The sequence below is a fragment of the Leptopilina boulardi genome, unplaced genomic scaffold (assembly GCF_019393585.1).
Source record: "Leptopilina boulardi isolate dan_hultmark-lab unplaced genomic scaffold, ZJU_Lbou_2.1 LbouV2_47, whole genome shotgun sequence".
Lineage (NCBI taxonomy): Eukaryota > Metazoa > Arthropoda > Insecta > Hymenoptera > Figitidae > Leptopilina > Leptopilina boulardi.
Genome location: NW_026137991.1, coordinates 339066 through 351475, shown reverse-complemented (window position 1 = coordinate 351475; position 12410 = coordinate 339066).

Sequence of the window (12410 nt, the reverse complement as noted above, 5' to 3'; positions counted from 1 at the left end):
CCGACAATATCATTGCCGACGCATTGTCCCGTATTGAGTCTGTCGCATTCAAACCTGATATTGATCTTGTTGAGCTTGTGAATGCTCAAGCATCAGACGAAAGTCTCAAGGAGGCAATTTCTAATCCACATTGGTCCATTCACCTAAAAAAATTCGTTTTCGGCCCTGACAATATCGAATTATTTTGCGACACTTCTGGAAGCGATTTACGTCTTTTCATTCCGATTTCTCTTCGAGAAAAAAAAATGATATTATTCTACTCGCCTTCACATCCAAGCACACGCGTCCTCGACCGAATAATTAGAAAACGATGTGTTTGGCCCGAAATGCACAAATAAATATCTCAATTTTGTAAGGCATGCGTCTGTTATATCCCGAGCGAAAGGCGAGGTTGAATTTAATTTTAATTAATAAAATCAATTTTAAAATTTTGGAGGAATGGTAGGCTGATTAAGTCAAGTTGGTAAAGCTTGACCATTTATTTTTATGTGAGAACGTTTCTTCCTATCGATCCTACGCGGGTCGTCTTTTAATTTATTTTACTATTAAATAATTGCCTTGACACTTATAGTTGTTAATTTAAATATGAATTTAGGTATATGAGAAACTCAGTGAAGAATTTTATTGATATAAATGTTGTATAATTTATTAATATAAATGAATTAAATCAAAATGTTACAATAATGTTTTATGTTTAAAGATGTTGTTACAAGAATTGTGAATTTTAAAATATAGTACTTACAATTACCTCTGTTTAGAGGGCAGAAACAAATATAAATTGACAAGTTGGCACTTGTCCTTGACGCTGTGAGTTTTTACAACTCCTGAAAAGGAACGGTTGAGACTTCCTCACAGTTTTTTAGTTCGTAAACTCCGAAATGCACACACGTCACGTTTGCAAAATCGTTAAATTGAGAATACACTAATACGACGATTAACAATAAAATTTAATAAATGACAAGCTTACAAATCTGGCGATGATGATTACTTGCTCTAATACCGAACAACGAGTAAACATATACTGTTTGAGATGCAAGAGTTACAGTCGAAATAATTTTAAAGTAACCGAAGGGTCAAACTCACGATGCTAATTTCACGTTATGAAACGAACTATGAAATGATTCCGGAGCAAATGACAAATGACAATGCATTTGCATGGGTTTTTATACTAGAAAATCATCCTCAGTGGGAGTAAATAAGTTCAAAGATCACCCCATCTCCAAGCTTGACTCTTAGATCTTTCATAGAATTAAGACAATTCTCAGAACTTAGATGGACACCTGCATCCTGTATCGCATAGCGCAAGTATCGCTATTACATCGTCTACAAGCATCTTCCAATAGTACTACGCTCGAAAACTGTGCTTGTGCCTCGCTAAAGCATACATGAGTCATAAGTCCATTCGTTGCTAGAGAGTATTGTGCGTAATAGTGTCAAATGGCATAGGTATAATTTCTAGGAATTGCCTACCAACAGGCTTTCGATATTCAAGTCAAAGGTTAGCCTATGCTATTTGATACAAGTGAGAAATTGAACATTGCGTAGAATTTTATACTTTATGCAGCTGCAAAAACAATTCCTAAGAATTAGCCAAAAAATTGCGTGGAAATCATATTAGGAAAGTTTTTATATTGAGCATTATTCATACTTTTGAATAATAGCGTTTTGTAATCTTAAAATATTGAAAATATGAGGTTTGTTATTTTGATAATAATAGGTAATTGAATTTTATATAATATTGCAAAAAGAAATAATTAATTTTGAAGAATTAGGGCGAAAACTAGTGTAGATAGTTTTCGCTCTTGTTCAACAACCACACGCGATTCCTCAGCATAGCCTTTCTGTAGCGGGAGGTCACCTTCGGTGATGCATCTACGCGCCACATCCATACTCACATATCCATGCCTGTACGCACTATATCTATATACATTGTTTGCTCGCGTCGAGTCATAGCATGCAGGCAGAGATATGCATATATATAGATATAGACACATGTAATGATATATATGAGTCAATGCTTCAATATAATATTAGAAATAATTATAATTTTAGATTATCAATTTTGAAAGATTAAGAGTAAAGCTTTGTTTACTATTATTTTTACTACTTATTATATGCCTATATAAATGAAATATATTTTAATATATTTTTAAAATTTTTGTTACTGGGATGTAACACGTCCAGTGTCAAAAAGCAAAGATTTCAAGACATAACATTCTGCTACCGGCTCAATTTGTCGGTCCTGAGTCTCGTTTTGAACATGTCCACATGGATATTGTAGGTCCTCTACCTATCGATAATGAATATCGGTATTGCTTGACAATGATTGACCGTTTTTCTCGCTGGCCCGAGGCGGTCCCTATTAAAAACATCGAAACGATAACTGTTGCTCGCGCTTTTGTCGTCACGTGGATTTCGAGATTTGGAACGCCCCAAACGGTGACGACCGATCAAGGCACACAGTTCGAATCCAGATTGTTCTCCTCTTTGCTCCAGTTATCAGGTTGCTATAGGGTTCGGTCCTCCGCCTACCATCCCGCATCCAACGGCATAGTAGAGCGTTGGCATAGGACCCTGAAAGCATCCATCATGTGTCACTCTAACTCGAATTGGACCCGTATTCTCTCTACAGTTCTATTGGGACTAAGGACCGCTGTCATGGACTGCGGGGCCTCTTCCGCGGAATTTGTTTTTGGAAAAGCCTTACTCATACCTGGTGAGTTTGTTCTGCCGGACGATTTTTCTGTTGAGCCATGTTCTTTTCTTAGTGAATTTAAAAACCACATGCGCGAGGTTAAGCCGGTCCTCGTTGCTCACCATCACAAACGAAAAATCTTTATCTACAAAGACATGTTGACATGCTCTCACGTGTTTGTGAGAATTGTCAGAGCATTAAAAAAACCTTTGCAATGTCCTTATGCTGGTCCGTACAAAATTATAAACCGAACTTCGGATCGTGTCTATGAAATTGATGTCAATGGCATACATAAGCAAATTTCCGTTGAAAATTTAAAACCGGCATATACAGTATGTGATTCCTCTGAAATTGAAAAATTGGGATCACCCACAACTATTGCTGTAAATATAAAGTATGAATCATACAATTTGCCAATTTCTTCGAAATTTCCTGAGAATCTTGAACATCAAAATTTGTCAATTCCTTCGAGGGACGATGGGCCTTCCAACTCTCGTGAACAATCCAAAATATTTAATTTAACAGACGATCTTTGCAAAAATCCTAAAGTATTAACAAACGAAAAACCTAAAGTATTAGTAAATTTAGAATCTCCAATTGTTAAATTACCGTCTATAACTCTTCCTAAACGTAAAAAATTTATTCCTAATATTTTAAATAGGAAAAGAGTAACCTTCGGAAATTAACAGTATTCTGCGAAATCAAAGAGTAATTATTTCTTTTAAATTTAAGTATGAAACGTATGATATGAAGAATTTTATGTATGAAAGTAAAAACAACACTCGTTTTTATTTTTGTTACGCGTACGTCGACCAAATTATTCTATTTTTATTAAAAAAGATTTTATTTTTATAATTTCATTTAAAAAATGATTTTTTATTTTCTTTTTTTGTATCGTTATCACGTCGAGGGAAGTGTGTGGCGGTAGGCTTAAGGTTCCCTTTGAAAATCAGCCTTAAGGGGGGACCCTCAATTAGACGTTTAAAAAATGCATCATGTTTGGGATTTTTTTTCTCTTGTAAAATAACTTCAAACATTTTGTAATTTATAGAGTACTTTATTGCATGTCTTGACAGTGTAAAATAACACAGGCACACAAAAAATAAAAAGTTGTTTGGCCGAGACACTACTCTGGTCTATTTTCATGTATTTTTTCACGCTGAATCCGAATCCGAAGTCAGAATTATCAGATTGGCTCTTATTTTTGAGATAAACTCAAAAAACTGCTCAGAAAGAAAAATAAAATCAAAAAGTTAAAAAATTTTTGAATGTCACTGCGATAGTGTAATTCCATGTATTTTTTGTCGCTGAATCCGAATCCAAAGTCAGAATTGTTAGATTCGCTCAAATTTTTGAGATAATTGCAAAAAAACACAAGTAACAAAAAACTCAAAATACTCAAAATCAGTTTTTTGGAATTATTTTCAAAATTTGAGCCAATCTGTCAATTCTGACTTCGAATTCGGATTCAGCGTGAAAAAATACATGAAAATGCACTATCGTAATGTTTCGTCAAAAAAAAATTTCTTTGAGCTAAAATCGCCAAAAACTGATAAAAATTCTGAATTAGGGGCACAGATAATTTTTTTTGCCGAAACACTACGATAGTGCATTTTGATGTATTTTTTCACGCTGAATCCGAATTCGAAGTCAGAATTGACAGATTGGCTCAAATTTTGAAGATAATTCCAAAAAACTGATTTTGAGTATTTTGAGTTTTTTGTTACTTGTGTTTTTTTGCAATTATCTCAAAAATTTGAGCGAATCTAACAATTCTGACTTTGGATTCGGATTCAGCGACAAAAAATACATGGAATTACACTATCGCAGTGACATTCAAAAATTTTTTAACTTTTTGATTTTATTTTTCTTTCTGAGCAGTTTTTTGAGTTTATCTCAAAAATAAGAGCCAATCTGATAATTCTGACTTCGGATTCGGATTCAGCGTGAAAAAATACATAAAAATAGACTAGTGTAGTGTTTCGGCCAAACAACTTTTTATTTTTTGTGTGCCTGTGTAATTATTGAAGACTGAAAAAAAACATTTTTACTATTTAAATTTACACCGTGGCTATGACACCTGATTTTGTCTGTGTACATTCTAGCGCTCTAAATTATTTTCTGAAACAAAAAAACCAATTTTTTTTTTTAACTTTAGAATAATACCTTCGATGTGATATTTCGATTTTTTTAAAAAATGTCGAAATTGATTTTTCTTACCGAGTTTTACGTTAAAAGTGATTTTTCATGCATGAAAAATTGACTTTGAAATTCCAAAAAAATATGAAAAATTTTTTTTCTCAAAAAACACTTAATGTCACATTGAAGACAATTTAATTAGCTTTAAAATGAGCTATGGTAAAGCCCGTTTGGTTCAATACAGCGTTCTCAATCGTGTACACAAAATCGAAAAATGGTGTTTCGAGAAAAACGCGTTTAAAGTTTTGAATACATACAAATTGGATGTAAATAACCTGGCGCGTCCTGCTAAAAATTTTGTAAATCCTTCAATAATACAGATATCGATTTGAAATTTTGAAGGTATATTCTTGAATAGTTGTAGAATCGATTAAAATTATTTCCAAAAAATCGATTTTTTTGACCCGATAAATGAGGTTCCCCCCTTAATTTCCCCCCCTTTGGGGGTACGTGAGGTATGCGGTAGAGAACGTGTGGAAGTGAGCTCAGATGTTCATTAGTCGTTGACTAGGACTGGCTTTTTTTCTTTTGCGCTTAATTAGAATTGTGGTCAGCCAGCCGGAAAGTAATTATTATAAATAAATTTAGAATAACAGCGTTTTTGATTTTGTGGCCTTTGGTCCAAAAAATAAAATAATTTATTTCATATTATAGATGTGTTTATTACTCTCCAATGTCTAATGCATTTTCGCCATATAACATGGCTCATCAGGACTGCAGAAAAAACATGTGTTTCATTATAATCAATAGGACGATAACAACATTTTCAATAACAGAAAAAACAATAGACACAGAACTTACCACATTACTATTGGAATTTATAGTTTAAATTTTGAAAAAAATGTATGACATGTGGTATTTTGACAAAAACATAACCTCAATTTGAGGGTAAAAACTATTGGTTGTTTTAGACATTTGTTGTTGTATTTCGTTGTAAAACCAAAACAACATGCACGTTTCGCCAAAGTTGTGTTTCCTTAAAAAGCTTTTTTTAGTGTGTTAACATACATAAAAATTATTAAAAACATTGTAAAAAGAGAGAGCAGCGGGAAGCATGCTTCTCTATTGAGAGACCTTAATTATTTAAGATCTAACTTAACTTTCTCGATTAAAAAATATCTCACTTCTAAGATCATTTGGAACCCTAACGATAGATATTTGGAGTACAAAATTGAAAAAACTAAAAAATTTATCAAAAATAACTCAGATCTTCTTTTTACAAAATCCGACAAAGGAAATGTTTCCTTAGTTATGGAAAAAAAGTTCTACAATGAAAAAATTGAACAACTCCTTGGCGATAGTGATACTTACACCCAAATTAAAAATCCTACAAATCAAATTCAAACTTCTTTGAATAATATGATCGATGACTGGTATTGTGCGTCGATAATTGACAAAAAAACACTTAAATCTTTAGAAAAGAAAAATTGCTTTCCTCCTATGTTCTATGGTCTTATTAAAATACATAAAAAAAATTTCCCAGCTAGACCAGTCACCTCATTTATAAATTCACCACTTTACAATATCTCACAGTATTTAGGTTCAATAATAAATAAAATCACTTGCACATCCAAACATGTCATAAAAAATAGCTCCGAATTAATCAAACAAATTAAATATTTTGAAATACCTGATACACACACACTAATATCATTGGATGCAATTGCTATGTTCTCAAACATCGACCCAGCCATTGTCCTCGATCTAATAAAGAAAAAATGGCCCTATCTAAAAGATCACACGAGCCTGGACTCTGTTCAGTTTCTTTAAGCAGTTGATTTTTGCACAAACAACGCATATTTTCAATATAATTACAATTTTTACAAACAAAAATTTGGCACGCCAATGGGTTCACCAATATCTTCGTCCATAGCCGAAATAGTTATGCAAGATCTAGAAGAGAGAGTATTAAAGAAAAAATCACTAGGAGTCCTCTATTATTTCCGCTATGTCGACGACACCATTGCGTGCATAAAGAAAAATCAAACCAGTAACATACTGCGAGATTTCAACAAAATAGGTGGTTCCTTACAATTCACATTAGAAGAATCAAAAAATAAAGAAATAAACTTTTTAGACTTAAAACTAATTTTTACAAAAGGATTTATCGAAACAAATTGGTACCAAAAACCAATTGCCTCTGGTCGTTGTTTAAACTTTTATTCTAATCATCACATAAATATAAAAAAAGCCATAGTTTTTTCATATACTGACAAAGCAATTAAATATTCCGAACCACACTATCACGCAGAGAATTTAGGCCTTGTCTTCCAAATTCTATTAAAAAACAACTATCCTTACGATTTTATCAAAAACAACGTAGATAAAAGAATGAACATCATAAACATCCAGGAAAACTAAAATCTCAACACCACCAAATCTTTTGATCTTTTTAAAACAATAGTCATTCCTTACATCCCAGATATTCTACAATCCACAATAAGCTTGTGTAAAAAACTGAGAATCTCTGTTATATTCTCTACTCCAAACAAATTTCAAAACTTTCTATTACCCTCACCAAAAGATAGAATTCCTAAATTCGAAAAAACTAATGTCATCTATAAGATTCCTTGTAAAATCTGTAATGCTGTCTATATAGGACAAACAAAAAGACCGTTAAAAAAGAGAATCTACGGACACAACTATTCTCAAATCCACAAAAAAGGTCAGACAGCTCTTTGTAAACATTGCATAGACTCAGGTCACACTTTCAATTTTAACCAAGATAATGTTCAAATTTTAAATTCAGAAAAATATTTATACACGCGCAATGTTTTGGAAATGTATTATATTGTTAAACACGAAAACTCAGTTTTCAGAATTGACACAGAAAATCTCTCCATAATATACAAAGACATAATAGAAACATTTAGTAATATGATTTAATTCAAATATATTACCGCGTACGTAAATTAATGTAACTACACGTACCTAACTTTACCAATGTAACTACTTAAGAACTAACCTTTATAAACGTCATATGCGCATCGATTATTTTGCTACATATATATTCAACAGTTCAAGTCAATAGAGAAGCATGCTTCCCGCTGCTCTCTCTTTTTACAATGTTTTTAATAATTTTTATGTATGTTAACACACTAAAAAAAGCTTTTTAAGGAAACACAACTTTGGCGAAACGTGCATGTTGTTTTGGTTTTACAACGAAATACAACAACAAATGTCTAAAACAACCAATAGTTTTTACCCTCAAATTGAGGTTATGTTTTTGTCAAAATACCACATGTCATACATTTTTTTCAAAATTTAAACTATAAATTCCAATAGTAATGTGGTAAGTTCTGTGTCTATTGTTTTTTCTGTTATTGAAAATGTTGTTATCGTCCTATTTATTATAATGAAACACATGTTTTTTCTGCAGTCCTGATGAGCCATGTTATATGGCGAAAATGCATTAGACATTGGAGAGTAATAAACACATCTATAATATGAAATAAATTATTTTATTTTTTTGACCAAAGGCCACAAAATCAAAAACGCTGTTATTCTAAACAAATTAAGGTCCTTTTAAAATCCAATTATAAATAAATGTCGAGTAATTAACTAACAGTGTCGTCATTTTTATTGATCTTGGGATCCGATCTATCTACCCAATTCCCACAACTTAATATTGAAAAGAAATATAAAACGACAAATAATTTTTTTATATATTAGAAAAATAATTAAACGTATGAGATTTTTTTTCCATTTATTTAAAAAATATAATTAATTTTTCTAATGTGGACACATTTTAGTCTCATATTCATTCACTGAGGTAAATTTCGATTTATTGGACTTTAATAGTTTTTTTTGTAGGTAATATATTTGCCTGAATATAGAGTATCTTCAGATGAACGTTTATCTTCATTAAAAAAAATTACCAAACTATTCAGCAAACAATTAGACAATGGCACCACCACCACCACCACGTCTTTCGTCATCAAAGCAATCAAATTATTATTGTTATAAAATGTGAATATCCGTTTTTAGTTAGTCACCGCGTATGCTTTTTTTTAAATAAAATAATTTTGAAATGTAAAAGATTTTTATAAAATAAATTGCAAAAATATTCATAATTTTGATTTGTCATAACCTTCTGCTTGGTAAAATTTTTTGTTACATAGATATTAAAAATAGTTTGATTTTTGGTTTGGCACAATATAAAAAAGAAAAAAAGTGGTAGATGGAAACTGTTTTTTTATTAGTGAACAAAAAAATTCTTATTTACAAAAAAACATATAATATACTTTTTTAAAATCTTATTATATAAGAAATAGTTTATATAAAATATAAAAAAAAAATGCATACGTTTTTTTTTAAATACTAATGAAAAAAAATTCTTAGTAAATTTTAAATAATTTTGAATTTATTCAAAACCAAATACATTTTGAGGCAATAACATTTTTTTTCCTTTTTTATTTCCAATATTAATCGACACTCTCTTGACAACTTGAGGATTGTTATTATCATTATGAAGATCCGGTAAGTTTACATTGGCAAGTAATGTTGATGTTTCCTCTCTGGCAATTGCCAATTCTTCTTCACATAATCGTTTTTTAGCAATTAAACGATTTTTTTGTTCTTCTTTGCTTTTCAAAGACTTAACGTGTTTAATTAAATATAAATTGTAAATGAAACTATATTTGGTAAAAAAATCTTTACCAAACATAACTCGCCCAAGAGAGTAATTGGAAGATGCAATTATTGGTATTTCTTTTGATATTATTGATTGAATTTTTTCTCCACTGAATTTGAAGAACTGGAAAAAAATAGGAATTATTAATTTTAATTACTTTGAAAAATGTTTCTCTTACATATTTAATTATGTTAATTATCAGACTCTCCCCAGTACTAGCTATTTTATTGGAATATGAACGACTGTCATGTCAATACAAATTTCTATAATCAATTTTAAGAAATTTTGTAATTTTTATAATTTCAATAGAGTCCTCCTCGGATATTGTTTTTTCTTCAGTAAGAAAAGCATTTTCAATGTTCTTATAAATAAACTTTCTAAAAAATTCAAACGTTGACAAATAACATTTGTTAAATACAGTTTTGTCAGAAATTATACAATCTTCCAAATCTTGACAATTAATTAAAACATCAATAGCTAAATTGCTCATCAATATAGCATTTCTTTTTCTTATTTGTTTGCAAGACCATGAATATGAATTTAAAAAAGAAATAAACAATTCCTTTTTCGCAATATCAACGTCTTTGAAAATTTTGGAATTTTCAAAATTAAATTTTTTAAACAACTCGTAGCACATGACAACAAAATAGTCATTAATATTTATATCTCTCGTGAATGAAAATACTTCTTCTAAACATCTTCGAATTACAACATTTTTAATAAAACTTTTAGTTATATTTTCATCTCCTGAATTTTGTTCAATAACTTCAGTCGTATTTAAAGAGGGATTTTCCACATTTTTAATAATTTTAAAATAATTTTTTAATTTTTTCTCTTCAATTTCTAAATAATGATTGAAATTAACATCTTCAATAGCAATTTTCTCTTTTAATTAACTCCACTGCTCTTTTCAAAATTCCGCTTTACTTTTACCATTAATATTAGTAAATTTTAAAACTCTACACGGATTTCGACACTTATTTTCAATGCATTCTGAATTATAAATAAAATTGTTTTTCGTTAATTCACTGTACTTCATTTTGTTCTCCCTTTTTGTTGTTGATCCAATAAATTCCATATGATTTTTTAATATAAAAAATTTATGATTTTCCGAATTGCATCCATTTAATAAATCATAATTTTCCAATGGTTCTATTTCTGCTATAATAGGAGGAGGAGGCGGCGGCATCCTTAACAAAATAGTTCTTCTCTCATCTGCTGGAGAAAGATGAGTAAATTGCGACACAGAGGCAACTTTCTTATTCTTTTCCTATAAAAAAATAATTTTTATTTTTATCCATTTTGCCTGAAAAAATTTTTTTTTATTAAGAATTAATGATATTTTTATTATTTAAAAAAAAATTATTACAACAAAATTGAAAAACAATTGCAAGCTTAGCACTTGTTAGTTATCACAAAAAAAAGTATCAAAAAGTAATTAATTGATTACTATTTTTCGTTACACATGAATTTGTAAATAAACATGTACATGTTGGCGTAAATGATCTGAAACCTGGAAGTCTATTAAATAAGTTCACACGCGAATTCTTTAAAATATTCTTTGTTCCAATTCCCTTTACAAAGAAATATAAAAAAATTTGTCAATATTCTTGTAAGAGCTCTTACGTAAGATCTCGTGCAAAATCTTGTACAAGAATTTTCAGACATAAAAAAATGAAAATTTATTTAATATTATTTTCGTTAAAAAAAGTTGTACAATATTATTAATAATAAAAATAATAATAATAAAATTAATAATAATAATTCACTTACCAGTTAAAATCCTTTTTTTCTTGATAATTCTCACACGTGCTACACCTATTCACTTGAAGTATAAAAACACGTGCAAATTAGCGCAAGTTTCAAAAAGAAATGGCAACGAGTAGAACCATGACCAACTGGGCATGCACGGCGATATTAATCTCTTTGGCAGAATATAACAAGGCTTCTATTTGAAATGCTTTATACTATAAAGGCCAACGCACAATAGATTCGCGAAAGTCGTTCGCAAACGAGATGCATGAGAAAGAAAAGGATACGAATATATCTGTCTTTTTCTAACACATGTTTCACGTTCGCGAACGTCTTTCGCGAAGCTATTCTGCTTAGGCCTTAAGAACAATGAAAATATGAAAAAAAGAAACGCAAGTAGAAAAAGTTTTTTTTTATTTTAATACAATACGATAATTAATTTATTATTATTGTACATAAGCACAACTGAGTCAGTTGCGCTAATCGGTTACTTACGGGATATGTAAGTTCCAGCAACCAGCTTTAATTGTGCGTTAAAGAAAAACGATTGCGGAAAACCTTGTCAACTAACCATCCTTCTTCAACGCACAATTAAAGAAGGTTACAGGAACTTACATATCTCGTAAGTAACCGACTAGCGCAACCGACTCAGTTATGCTTAAGGCGGTTCCAGAACAGGTGCAAAATCCAGCGGTCACACCTCGGCTGCAGGAGCAGTTGCCCATAGCAACCGTGTAAGAGTAAGAGAGATAGAAGATTTTCCATCTCTCTTACTCTTACATGGTTGACATTGGCAACTGCTCCTGCAGGCGAGGTGTGACCGCTCCAAAAGCCAAGTGCAAGTACAAGTGTAAATGCAAGTCCTATGAGTGAAAGAGAGATAGATAGACTACCTATCTCTTTTGCACTCATGGGATTTGCATTTGTACTTGGCTTTTGCACCTATTCTGGAACCGCCTTTAGACTTTAAAGTGTAAGCTCTCTACACATCCCATGGTACACGAACATAAACGTGTACGTTCCGTACTGACGTCAACCATATTTGATTAACATTGTAACGTCAGCACGTCGCATTCACACGTTCAAGACAATGTAGAGGTAGCATTAGACGCGTCGCGTATTAGTTTTGGC